The sequence below is a fragment of the Hyla sarda genome, chromosome 2, assembly GCF_029499605.1.
Source record: "Hyla sarda isolate aHylSar1 chromosome 2, aHylSar1.hap1, whole genome shotgun sequence".
NCBI classification, from domain to species: Eukaryota; Metazoa; Chordata; class Amphibia; order Anura; family Hylidae; genus Hyla; species Hyla sarda.
In genome coordinates, this window is record NC_079190.1 from 194,871,407 (window position 1) to 194,885,390 (window position 13,984).

Sequence of the window (13,984 nt, forward strand, 5' to 3'; positions counted from 1 at the left end):
CCCCCCCCCCCCACACACACACAGATTAGATGTTCAGGTTTATCTCCTGTACATTCTAGCTAATTGGTAATAAATCTCTATGCCAGCTGTAACTAAACTGAACACAGCATCACCAACATCTGACCTTTCTTTAATAAGCCCCAGACCACAATCTCTGGTGTGAACGCTGCAACTCCTGCCTTCTTCTCTATATATGAGATGAAGCCAGTCAGGCGGGTGCTGCCCATGAAACATGCACACTGATAGGCTGGACATTTCATCCAATCGGGTGTGCGGCTCATTGTGTAAACAGGAGGCAATATGCTGATGGCAATAATGGAAATAAATGGTTGCATGATCGATCGCTTCCAACAGTTGGTCTATGTAATAGCTATGTTTATGAAGTATGGATCAACTTTAAATTTAGTCAATTGGTTCTTGTAACAGGCACAATGTTCTGCCGTATAGAAGGGCCATTGGTTTAAACAATTCCTTATTTCTGTAATGTTCTACAAATGTTCCCTTTAAATAAACACGTAATAATAACAGTAATAACAACAACAACCAAAACCACAACAATGGACACTCTGAAGAAAATAGTTATTTTTGTAATATAAAACCCAATAACCCCATTAACCCTAAGGACACAGGCCATTTTGGCCTTGAGGACATAGTAAATTTGTAAGTTTTCATTATTTCCTCCTCACTTTCTAAGAGACCTAACTCTTAGGCTAGGTTCACACTACAGAATCTCCGGGCATGTGCTAGGACCGCGCAGACACTGCAGTCTCCAATAGACTGCAATGTGTTCCGCGAGTATTTCCACCTGAAGAATGAGCAACGCCATTCTTCAGGCGGAAATTTCCAAGCAGATTTTCCGTTCACAAATTCCGAAGTGTGAATTTGTGAACGGAAACCCATTCACTACACTATACGTTTTAGCAAGCAGAATTTCTGCCTAAATTTCAAAGCGGAATTGCAGGCGGAAATTCCGTAGTGTGAACCTAGCCTTATTATTTAGTCCAAAAGCCATATGAAGTTTTTTTCCATGATCAAATGTACTTTGTAATGACACTTTTCATTTTACCATAAAATGCATAATGCAACCCAAAAAATTTTATGGAGGGAAATCGAAAAGAAAAAATGCAATTTTGCTAATTTTGGGGAGTTTTGTTTTTACACAGTGCACTTTACAGTAAAAATAACATGTTCATTTTAAATGTGAGGGTCAATACCATTAAAACGATACCCATCTTTACACACTTATATTACGGTAAACAACCTTTTTAACAAAAAGTAGTATGTTTAAAATTGTCCTATACTTTATTTTTCCATATAAAGGCTGTATGAATCTGTAGTTTTATCAGTTTTGGACGTTGGTATTTTTTTACATTAACACCATTGATCGAACCGGATCATTAAATGGTACCTGTCACCATCCATAAAATGTAATGTTTTAGATTAGCCGATTTATTTTACTTTTCTAACATACTTCTTAATTTTGTAACTTTATTAAATTTTGTATTAAATGAACCCCTAAAAAAGTTTGGCCATTAGGTCCTCTCCGGGTCCTCCTTCTGGTCCTACCTGAAGTTCTACTTGCAGATTGTCTCCTGTAGCAGCCTGGCAGAGACCAAAGTTAGGAAATGCAGGTAGGACCTCAGCTCAGCAGAGTATAAAGTATATAGTGCTGAATATTTCAGCTCGCTTTCCCTTTGAGCTGAGCTAGACTGTAGAGCAGGGTTTCTCAAACCAGGGTGCCTCCAGCTGTTGCAAAACTACAACTTCCAGCAAGCCTGGACAGCCAAAGGCTGGGAGTTGTAGTTTTCCAACAGCTGGATGCACCCTGGTTGGGAAGCACTGCGCTACAGTTCCCTTTTGCAGGTGTTGGGCAGAGCTCAGAGACTGTATAGTTCAGTAAGAGTTCAGAGCTCATCACACTGAACTGCTCTAGGCTGTATGTTCAGAGTAGCATAGCACAGATAGGGCATTAGTTCTCCCCTGCAGCACTTCAGAAGATGTCACCCCTTCAGAAGATGCACCTTCCAGTTTATGAAACTGACAGACTGAGCAGAATATCCAGCACAATCAAGGTAGAAAAAGAAAACAAAAAATTAATAAAAAATAAAAAGGCAAGAGTCGCAGGTAACGGCTAGGAGCAGGTGAGTGGAGCTCCGGCGGCCATCTTTACTCATCAGACTTCAGCGATTGTACAGCGGGTGGTCCAATGAGTGTTTGTACTCCCCCAATAGTGATCACTGCATTTGAAGGGTTAATGGTGGGCATCAGCTAATCACTGATGTGTGCCATTTTCAGCATGTGCCCGGCCGGGACCTGTGGTCTATGAAGTGTGTTCAGCTCCTGCACTTGCTTCATAGCTGGGATGGGACTCAGGACATACATGTATGTCCTGGTGTGCCAAGTAGCAGGTGGCCAGTATGCAAAGGTACATCCTTTGTCCCCAAGTTAATGGAGAACTCCGGTAAAAAAAAAAATTCTCTCTATTCTGCCCGGTCTGCCACCATTAAAATAAGAAATTTTAACTTACCTTCCACAGCTCCTCCAATGCCACACAACGCTCTGCCGTCCCCCTGGCCTCAGTCTTCTTCCTGGCTTTGGTGTCCAACACATCACACTGCGCTAAGTTATTTTACGGGTCTGGGCTGCATCCATAGGGTTTACAGAGAATGGCCCCCAAAAAAATAAAAAATAAAATAAAATAAAAAATCTGGTGAGCAGTAGTTATGTGGACAAAATGCCTTGTTGATGTCAGAGAAGAATTCACAAATTGTCAGACTGATTCGAGATGATGGAAAGGAAACAGTAACTTGATGAAATCAAGGTATACAAAATACCATCTGTAACTACACAACATGTACAACCTTGAAGCAGAGGGGCTACAGCAGCAGAACACCAGGCGCTTCTCTGTCAGCTAAGAACAGGAAACTGAGGCTACAATTCGCACAAGCTCACCAAAATTAAACAGTGGAAGACTGGAAGAACATTGCTTGCTCTGAGAAGTCTCAATGTCACATGCTACATTCAGATGGTAGGGTCAGAATTACGTGTAAACAACGTGAAAGCATGGATCCATCAACAATCCAGGCTGGTGGTGGTGCTGTAATGGTGTCGGGGACATTTTCTTGAAACACTTTGTGCCCCTTAGTACCAAGTGAGCATTGTTTAAACATGACAGCCTACTTGAGTATTGTTGCTGACCACGTTGATCCCTTTATTACCACACGGTACACATCTTCTGATGACTACTACCAGCAGGATAATGCACCAGACCCCAATAGAGCACCTTTAGGATGTGGTAGATAGGGAGATATGCATCATAGATGTGCAGCTGACATATCTACAGCAACTGTGTGACGCCATGTCCATATGGACCAAAATCTTGGAGAAATGTTTCTAGCATCTTGTAGAAAGTATGCCACAAAGAATTGAGGCAGATCTGTAGGGAAAAGGGGGTCCAACCAAGTACTAGTAAGGTGTACCTAATAAAGTGGCCCTGAGTGTATGTACTTCATTGCAGACATTGATCATCCCCTTAGGTTGTCTACTCTTGGTTAATGCTATTCCTCAAAGTACCCATACTCTTTACTGAAAATTCGGCTGAACCCAATGACTTTGGTGGGACTGGCTATTACTGTAAACTGTATGGCATCCTCCTGAAAGATGATGTTGGGGAAAAGAAGTGAAATAAAAAAAATAAAAAAGCATGGCCCTTTTGTTCTCTGGGAGATAACCCACTGGCAGAACTGTCTGGCAGCAGGTTACCCCTCACCTCTCTGTTGAGAATAAATGGCTGTGCCAAATGTTCCAGAGTTTGTCGGGAACAGAAGAGATGGTGGTTAGTCAAATGTTAGCTTATAGCAGCGGATATGTAGTCAAGGTATATGGCTACTACCTTCAACTTCATTCAGTATGAGACAGTAGGAGAAAACTGAAAATACTGCAGTTCTTTACTTCCACCCTCGTGAGAGAAATATAGCTAATTACTGCTAAGAGCCTGTGTCAGGGATCCCATGGGAGTTACTGAGGTTACTTTGGGGGCACTCATTACCATAACTACATCTGTGGGCCTGCTTCAAGCATGACCACCAGAACCTGTTCCCCATCACACACACATGGCCTAATGAATTACTAGGATTTAGTTATTTCTAGGCTTTAACTGGAAATACTATTAAACAATATAACAATAATACATACACCACTGGCATTACATAAGGAGGCACTCCGCACTGCTGGAGTTACATAAGGGGACACTCAGCAACACTGGTATTACATGAGGGGCCACTCAGCACTGCTGGCATTTCATAAAGGGGAACTCAGCCTTTAAGATAACGTAACAGATTTCTCTTTCAGAAACCTGGATCTACACATAATCCAAATGGAAATTGTGTAAAATAATGACAGCAGCCATGTTATTAGTCAGGAAGCTGTACCAACCAGGGCTCCAGATCTGGACACAGACTCACACTGACAATGTGACACAAGGAATATGATAACACCTGCATACGGGTAGTATATGCCCAGTACACTGCTTCTTACATTTTCTCTACTGCTGGCAATGCCGTCACCTACCTTGCATGGGTACCCAGAACCCTGTCCCACAAAACAACTTTAACACGAAAGAAAAGACAGGACAACGACTTGGAACAAATATGGCCACAGCTGTTTATTATGAGTTACAGTTTAACAGTTACAATAAATAACTATTAAAAATACCATTAATCAAATAGTATAAACCATAAAACCCAGTGGGTGACCGCCCACTAATAAACAACTGTGACGAAGACAGGGAGGGCAGCTGCTCTGATGCGGTTCTCCAGGTGACTGGTATCAGTGGCAGATGGTCATCATTTATATAAACTCCAGGATATTTCAGGGTTAACACCAATTGTGCCCAGCAACCAACTACACAGATGGAGCAGATGGAAATCTGCCTAGCAACAACTGGCCCCTGAAAGAAACACTCAGAATAAAGTTAATAACATAGCATTAACCCTTCAAAAACACCAAGGCAGAAATAGAAAAGAATGGAAAAAGATACAAGAGGGGGGCGAGGGGGCATGAAGCCACATCCCATGAGGGCCCTTCATGATAGTTACCCGCCCTTGACATGGGAATGTAAGGCCCCAGAACCCCGCCCCCCAGAAAACAAAGTGCAACTGTCATGGATATTGTACCCCCCAGACTAATACCATGATAGTATAGATGACACGTGTAATGCAGCTGTACTTTTGGCTGCTCTTTATCCCACTTTATCAGCAGGAAAATAGTTTAATTGTGCGGTCAGCAACTGTCGGATAGGCGTGGCTAGGGATTGTAATGCCCCGCCTCCACCACGCCTATCCCCTGTAAGTGAGCGCAGGGTTCACTGTGAGATTGATACATAGGTCCCCACCCCCGATGTCCATGATGTGCGGTCCGGCGTGACTCCACTGAGCCTATACATATTATGTGCACCTTTATGATATACAGTACCCGTACTCCTCTTCTATCTTCTCCTGGTGCCGGAGACGCGCTGCTTCTGATTTCACAAGAGACAGAGAGCTCGCTCCCTGCCTCTAGCACTGCACAGGCGCACTGAGCTGTGGCACACAACGGGAGTGAGCGCTTTCTCTATGTCTCTAGTGAAAGCAGAAGCAGCGCGTCTCCGGCACCAGGAGAAGATAGAAGAGGAGTACGGGTACTGTATATCATAAAGGTGCACATTATATGTATAGGCTCAGTGGAGTCACGCCGGACCGCACATCATGGACATCGGGGGTGGGGACCTATGTATCAATCTCACAGTGAACCCTGCGCTCACTTACAGGGGATAGGCGTGGCGGAGATGGGCAATTATGATCCCCAGCCACGCCTATCCGACAGTTGCTGACCACACAATAAAACTATTTTCCTGCTGATAATGTGGGATAAAGAGCAGCCAAAAAGTATAGCTGCATTACACGTGTCATCATCTATACTATAGTTACATAGTTACATAGTTACATAGTTACATAGTTACATAGTTACATAGTTACATAGTTACATAGTTACATAGTTAGTACGGTCGAAAAAAGACATATGTCCATCAAGTTCAACCAGGGAATTAAGGGGTAGGGGTGTGGCGCGATATTGGGGAAGGGATGAGATTTTATATTTCTTCATAAGCATTAATCTTATTTTGTTCCAGGAATGTATCTAATCCTGTTTTAAAGCTGTTAATTGTTCCTGCTGTGACCAGTTCCTGAGGTAGACCGTTCCATAAATTCACAGTCCTCACGGTAAAGAAGGCGTGTCGCCCCTTGAGACTAAACTTTTTTTTCTCCAGACGGAGGGAGTGCCCCCTCGTCCTTTGGGGGGGTTTAACCTGGAACAGTTTTTCTCCATATTTTTTGTATGGGCCATTAATATACTTATATACGTTTATCATATCCCCCCTTAAACGTCTCTTCTCAAGACTAAACAATTGTAACTCCTTTAATCGCTCCTCATAGCTAAGATGTTCCATGCCCCATATTAGTTTAGTCGCGCGTCTCTGCACCCTTTCCAACTCCGCAGTGTCCCTTTTATGGACAGGTGACCAAAACTGAACAGCATATTCCAGGTGAGGCCGTACCAATGCTTTATAAAGGGGGAGTATTATGTCCCTGTCCCTTGAGTCCATGCCTCTTTTGATACATGACAATATCCTGCCGGCTTTGGAAGCAGCAGCCTGACATTGCATGCTATTCTGTAGTCTGTGATCTACAAGTACACCCAGATCCTTCTCTACCAGTGACTCTGCCAGTTTAATCCCCCCTAAGACATACGATGCATGCAGGTTATTAGTACCCAGATGCATAACTTTACATTTATCCACATTGAACCTCATTTGCCAAGTGGATGCCCAGACACTTAGTCTATCCAAGTCATCTTGTAACTTATGCACATCCTCTATAGACTGTACCGTGCTACAAAGCTTGGTGTCATCTGCAAAGATAGAAACAGAGCTGTTAATGCCATCCTCTATATCATTGATAAATAAATTAAACAACAGCGGTCCCAGTACTGAACCTTGGGGTACACCACTAATAACCGGGGACCTATCATGTTATTATTCTGGGGGTACAATATCCATGACAGTTACACTTTAACACTAAAGAAAAGACAGGACAATGACTTGGAACAAATATGGCCGAGGCTGTTTATTATGAGTTACAATTTTACAGATTAGCAAAACACACTAATACATAACTTTATTAAAAATACCATAAATCAAACAAACAGTATAAACCATAAAACCCAGAACTAATGTCCACCCAGCAAAGCAGGGTGACCGCACAACAGCATGCCTATGGAAAGGGGGCATGCACCCCACCTGCCACAGCCATTTCAATTAAGTCCCAGGTTAAAAGTATCCAGGCCAATCAAAGATAAGTGCACTCCATTCGACCTGTAAAGGCCAAGATTAAAACCTTCAAGATCTATGTGGAGATAAGAAAAGCCACCAATGTAGTGCATGAACTTAGCCATGCCTCCATTTACCTTTTTCCGAATACGCTCAACAATCTTCAGCCAAAGCCCAGATAAGGCGCAGGACCACCTCCGAAAAAAACAACTTGCAAGATGGAAAGAAACACTGTATAGTAAGAAAAAAATAGCTTAAACTCCTTAAACAAAGATTTAGTATTAAATTTACCTAAATCATTTCCACCCGCATGGATGATCAAGATATCGGGCGGTGGCCAGATGGCAGCTCTGGTCAAACAAAACTAGGCCAGACCACCAGAGACCTCAATCACTGCCCCAAAACAAACAAAACTGATCAGAGTCCATGCTAAGATTAATAGCGTAGGATCGAACCAATGCCCTCTAAAAGGCCCAATGCACAAAAGGAACGACCCAACAGCCACACAACTGTGTGTGTGGGGGCTGAAAGAGAAGCAATTAAAAAGGAAATACAAGTTCAGGGTGTACATTGGATCTAAATCTATAATAGGACATCTACCAAACTTAAATGTCACTATCAAAAAGGCCCATCACAGCAGCCTCGGTGGCTTCCCCAAAAAGGAGTGGGAGCGGAGCTTAACATTTGACAATCTCAATGTTAAACTGAAAAGGTGGTAAGAGGAGACCCATCTTTATGAATTTTTTTTTTTTTTTTTTTTTTTTTAAAGGAAAACCCAGGGAGCGGAGGCACAAAAACTGCTCCACCAGAACCACTGGACAAAATGCATACCGCAGTAAATGAATTGAAAATAGGAACACATAGGCCTAACATCTAGTCACTTCTGAAAAAATTAAATACCTGACACTGTGGGATAAGCCCCTTAACAATAAGGGAGTCAAAAAACGAAGAAACAAAGTCACCTCATAAAAACTTGAAAACACACACTGTTATCCAAACATAAAGAACATAACAAAGCCCAAAAATTACGGTAATCGCTCCTCCGTTCTGGCAGACAAAGAATTCTGAACGAACCGATAATTCAATCCAGAACCTAATTCCACAGGTGAGGGGGGCATTGAGAGCCAACCTGATCAGTGAACCTGTGGAACTGAGCACCGTACAACGTATCAGCAACTTTGTTAGAAACACCCAGGGCCACCATCAGGGGGATACAGCAGGTACCCCAGTAAGGGGCCCGGGGTTGCCACATGCTGGGACTGGTGCACCTCTGCGACTGGGCCAGTGGGTGAAGAGGGGGGGGGGGCACCCGTGGATCAGACACCCGAATTCCCGAGCCGCAGCATTCAATACTGAGTGTGCCTTTAAGACGTGACAGGAAGGAGCCAGTCACTCCAGCTCGTGCTTCCTGTGCGGCAGCGGCTCTGCAGACGCTATTCACACAGGAAGCCTAAAGAGAAGCCAAGCTGCGAGGGAACGATGCAGAGGTGAGTGGCTTTTTTTTTTTCATGGAGCTGTGTGGAAAGAGGGAGAGGCTTTTTTATGTATGGGGGCAGAGTGAGGGGACATTATAATGTATAGATGCAATGTAAGGGGGCATTAACATATATGGGGGCAATGTAGTGGGGCATTATTATGTATGGGGGTATTGTAATGTATGGGGGCACAGCGAGAGGGAATTATGTATGAAAACACTGCGAGGGGGCATTATAATGTACAAGAACAATGTTGGTGCCTAATACTATACAGGGGCACAGAAGGGACTACTATATGGGGCAGTGTAATACATATAGGTGGTTTGTATAGAGTTGAAGATTGCGCTGTAGAGAGAAGCCTAAAATGTTTGTCCGGCAGATTCGGTGGAGGCAAGTTGTGATTGGAAGAAATCTTCATGATGACCCAGGACAGATGGAGAAGAAAGAGAAAAGTGAATGACTCTGATCAGAGAAGACGCCCCCCTGTGAGTATCTACCTGTAATGACTTATATGGTCTGCAGCACATGTGTACAGCTCCAATCTACCTCTATAATTGGGGTTATTGATCTTTTTTATATTGGTTTTTAATAAGTAACAATATAGCAAAGTTAGTCATTGGTAATGGTAGTGGTCATGGTGTGGCGGAATTATATGTCCCTTGTATAGTGGTGTTATTAGTGATACTGGTCTGTGTATAGTGGCTTTTATTTACTTACAGTATGGTGGTATTATTTAGTCAGTGCAGAATAAATATGTTGTCCTGGAGTTTGGGAAGGAGGGTGGAGTTGGGGGCCCAGACTACAAGCTGTGTAAGGGGCCCCAAAATTTCTGATGGCAGCCCTGGAAACACCAGTAATATAGCAAGCTTTTAACCACACATTCCATTTCAGACAGACTAATACGAAATGATGCAACAATTTAATAACCGGATTTATAAAATAGACAATTTATAGCGAAAACCACTCCTTTGTTATCTGAGTGAACCAAAAGTATCTTGTTGCGAAAACAGGAACTCCAAATGACCAGAGATACCACTACCAAAAACAGCTTCAACAAAACAATATTAGATGTAAACCAACCCTCAATCCAAGAAACAGGCCATGGTTCTACACACCAATGTCCTTGAAAAAAAAGACACGAAAACCTAAAGAAACAGCTGCATCGGTGAGTAAACCCAAAGACTCAGAATCCACAAACTCTTCTTGCCAAAAAAAAGAACCATTGAAATTAGCTATTAAAAAAAAAAAAGGGAAGGCAAACATGCCTAGCAGACTCTGAAGCTCCTTTAACATGACCTTTAGCTTACCCAACATTAAACCGATAGAAATGCCCAAGAAATCCAACCGCTGACTTGGGTAAACTGTCTTCTCTTGGGCTAAAGGAATTCCAAAGCACTCACAGCTAAGTAAAGAAAAACACTCATCATAATCTGCACCAATAAGCACAAAATCATCTAAGAAACGAAACAAATAACCACATTGAAACGGAGATCTCACCACCCACTCCAAACATTTAGAGAATGCTTCAAAACAGAAACAGGAGAGAGAAAATCCCATGGATGAAGCCTTATCAAAACAAATTGAAAACAGATTTCTGCACTGGCAATAAGCATAAGGCAGATTTGATGTCAGCCTTGGCAAATAAAAAGCCCCAGGCCCAACCTCACACAATAGAGCCAGTGCAGAATCAAAAGAGACATAAACAACCCCAAATTCAGACACATTAACTTCATCATTCAGTGCCGTCTTAGTTGGATAAGAGAGGTGGTAAATGAGGGGAAATGAAGCAAATTCTTTCTTAGGAACAATGCCCAATGGGGACAAATGGAAATCTGAGAATGGAGGGGAAGGAAAAAGACCCCTCCATTCTCCCCTCTAAGACCTACATGCAAATTTTTGCACCTACAACCTCCATATGTAAATTAACTGATTTTAGATTGTCAACCCAAACACAACCTTTACCATTAAAAACCAATAAAAAAAAACATAAAAACCAATGGAGAAACCCTCTTTCAGTACTTCAGCTCTCTGCTTGTCTGGATATCAGTTTAGATATGACAACATGCTTGTCAGCATCACCGTAGTCCAGGGTGTGGGAAAGAGACTCCTTGGCAGAGGGCTGAGACACTACTGATCCACTGACCCGCTTAAAGCATGTGAGCGGCGGTACTTGCAATTGGCCTGCAAAAGAAGAAGAGACTGTGCCAGGCAATTGTTTACCCCTTTGTGGAAGCAATAAATTGAGCCAAAGCCAACATCCTTCTGACCCCATTTGACATTTGGGTGTACAGTAAGCTTCTGACGAAACATCTAATATGTAAGCCAATGCTGTAACACCAAAGTTCTTGTGGGATACCAACACTGAGGGGAATTTATCAAGCTGTTTAGACAGCTTTTTCATCTAAATTTGTCGCAAGAAAAGTTGCAGACTGGTCGTGTATGACTTTTCCTGCAACATTTCATTTAGACTGTTTAATTTTTATGACAAAGTGATCACTTTAGATCACTTTGTGTAGTGGTCACTAAATTATGTGCGACTTTTCTGCAAAAAGTCGCAAAGAAGTCGCATGGGCCTGATTTAGAAGAAATCACAGGGCAATTCAACCCTGCCCTATATCACTTTATGCGACAATTGTTTTAAGTTCTGTGCGACTTTTAAAACAATTGTCGTACGTCTCTCCACTGCTTTGCAGCATTTATTTAGAGGAGTTCAGTGGGCATTCATCAAAGTCCATGCACAACTGATAAATTTGGCGCACGGCGACCACTTTTCCAGCAACATTTTTTTCTCTAAACTGAACAAAAAGCAAGTTCAGTTTTGATAAATGCCCCTCAACATCTACATGTTAAAACATAGCAGAATGCTGCTGACTGTGTTCTCCCAACACGGCTGCATAAATGCTAAAGTCTTGCAGCCAGTTGTAAAAGTACCTAACAGGACGACAACGCTCCTCCTCTTTATCCTTTTTTTTTTACCTGAGGATTTGACTTGGGTTTCTTTACTTGAGGGTAATAAAGAAAATAAAGCAATATAATCCCCTTTCCAAAATTTTGTTTTAAGATTCCCAAAGGGGAAAGTTCTTCCTAAAAGGGGAAAGATCACAAGTCAAAGCCTCTTGATAACACACTTCGGAGAAGGGAGAGGAGAAAGATCTGTTGCCATAGAAACCCCAGAGGCGACAACAGAAGTAGTAACAGTATGTGAAGAGACTGGATGAGCAGTCAAAGGGTTAACAGAGGGTGAAGCCACATTATCAATGACAAAGAAGGGAAAGGAAGAGAGCTAGAAGCAGACTGATTAACACCATAGCAGGTAATGAATGCTCCCCCCATCACAAGAGGGGGATTAACCCACACAGTAGCTGCTTTAGAAGTAGCAGCCCTGCTAACCTGTTCAGGCATATCTGCATTCAAATGAAAGAAGGCAGCCAGGCCAGAAAAAACATTGAGCCCAGAAGGATTAACTCCCCCCCCCCCAAGCAGAGACAGAAGGAGTGTAAAAGACAGTGTGGGGTATACACTCACCAGCCGGAGTTCCAGAGCTGGCAGCAGGAGGGAGGTGTACGTCACTGACAGACGGCTGACGAGGTACAGAGGAGGGAGCTCTGCGTCTCTGACTAGAAGAGTAAGGTTCAGCAGAGGGGGGAGCCCCTGCACTTAGAATGGATAGAACAGCAAAAGCATCTGCAGACAAGGCTTCCGGTACAGGGAGATGACAGACATCCGGTACAGCTGTAGGCTGAGGCCCAGGCACATCTGTATAGGGCAGTGCAGAAGAAGCAGTCATGTTCAGAGAAACGACAACAGCAGGTGAGACGGAAGAGGCTATGCAGTGCCGTAACCATTCTTCAACACCCTCCGCGGCGGAACGGGCCAGGAGCTGAGCATAAAGCTCCTGAACATTAGTGGGTAATGGACTAGGAGTAAAATTAGTAGTATCAGAATAATTCTCCATCTTTCTTTCCCAAGAATTGACAGAAACAGACACCCAGAAAGCAGCTGCTCTGATGCGGTTCTCCAGGTGACTGGTATCAGTGGCAGATGGTCATCATTTATATGGCAGGATATTTCTGCCTCAGGATGGGTACCAATCAAGGATAACACCAATTCTGCCCAGAAACCAACTGCACAGATGTAAATCTGCCTAGCAATAACTGGCCCCTGAAAGAAACACTCAGAATAAAGCTAATAACATAGCATTAACCCTTCAAAAACACCAAGGCAGAAATAGAAAAGACCCAAGAATGGAAAAAGATACAAAAGAGGGGAAGGGGGTGCGGGGCTACATCCCATGTGGGCCCTTCATGATGGTAACAATCCTTGACATCTGTTCCCACGTGGCAGCATGCTGAGGTGCCCAGGCAGGTGGCAGGTCCTCACTGACAACATAGCAAACATGTCACATAGATCGCTTTTGTGAAGACAGTCTGATGAGGTCACAGTCATGTGATCAGTCTCAGACAATGCATCACTGCACCATGTGACTGTTCCTTATTACCTGTAGGGAACGAGGCATAAGTCCACTGCTTGTCTATTATACACTGGGTATGGCAGTTCTAGGTACACTGTTTAAAAAAATAAAGGGAACACAAACACCACAATGTAACTCCAAGTCAATCACACTTCTGTGAAATCACACTGTCCACTCAGGAAGCAACACTGATTGACAATCAATTTCACATGCTGTTGTGCAAATGGAACAGACAGGTGGAAATTATAGGCAATTAGCAAGACACCCCTATAAAGGAGTGGTTCTGCAGGTGGTGATCACAGACCACTTTTCAGTTCCTATGCTTCCTGGCTGATGTTTTGGTCACTTTTGAATGCTGGCGGTGCTTTCACTCTAGTGGTAGCATGAGACGGAGTCTACAACTCACACAAATGGCTCAGGTAGTGCAGCTCATCCAGGATGGCACATCAATGAGAGCTGTGGCAAGAACGTTTGCTGTATCTGTCAGCATAGTGTCCAGAGCATGGAGGTGCTACCAGGAAACAAGCCAGTACATCAGAAGACGTGGAGGAGGCCGTAGGAGGGCAACAACCCAGCAGCGTGACCGCTAACTCTGCCTTTGTGTAAGGAGGAGCACTGCCAGAGCCCTGCAAAATGACCTCCAGCAGGCCACAAATGTGCATGTGTCCACTCAGT

The 13,984-nt window shown here is 43.3% G+C and overlaps 1 protein-coding gene across 6 annotated transcripts in view; it reads right to left on the minus strand.

Annotated features, from left to right (window-relative positions):
- The window catches only part of CHST10 (carbohydrate sulfotransferase 10), a 60,049-nt gene that overhangs the window by 14,686 nt on the left and 31,379 nt on the right, over positions 1–13,984 (minus strand). Inside the window, exon 1 of one of the 6 annotated variants that reach the window (XM_056556055.1) lies at positions 12,364–12,492. The exons of 4 other annotated variants lie outside the window; for them this stretch is intronic. The gene's annotated coding sequence lies outside the window, so the exon portion shown is untranslated. Of the gene's footprint in view, positions 1–2,527; positions 2,614–12,363; positions 12,493–13,984 lie in introns of those variants that run through there. One more of the 6 variants, XM_056556057.1, reaches the window with a different exon arrangement.